Source organism: Etheostoma spectabile, chromosome 7 (genome assembly GCF_008692095.1).
Source record: "Etheostoma spectabile isolate EspeVRDwgs_2016 chromosome 7, UIUC_Espe_1.0, whole genome shotgun sequence".
NCBI classification, from domain to species: domain Eukaryota; kingdom Metazoa; phylum Chordata; class Actinopteri; order Perciformes; family Percidae; genus Etheostoma; species Etheostoma spectabile.
The window spans coordinates 20,584,185-20,584,602 of NC_045739.1; positions in this window are offsets into that span (position 1 = coordinate 20,584,185).

Here is a 418-nt window from a genome sequence, read left to right on the forward strand (position 1 = left end):
GTCCGGTACTGTAGAGCTCTCAGGAGGCTGGGAACGCCAGCAGCCGTAGTCAGCAGGGTCTAAACATGGAAATCCCCAACGGCCTCCTCATTCACTGCCACTGCCAGGCCTTTACCTGCTCCACTGTGCCATTCATGTCTTTTGCTGATCTGACAGTGTGTGTCTCCCTGTGTCTCTCCATTCCTCGATTTCTCTTTGTCTGCTACTGTGGGAGAGCCAGGACAGAGATCAGAGGCACTGCAAGATAAGGAGTGTGGCATGAGGCCAAAGGAAGCAGAAAGAGAGTGACAGCTGCTGATTCCCCCCCTTCTCGCACGGGGAGTTTGACCTTCGGGCCACCGGGATCACAGATTGCTAAACCAGGCTTGAGAATGGGCTCCCCGTCCTCCGACGAGATATGAAGTTTCACAATAAAGTC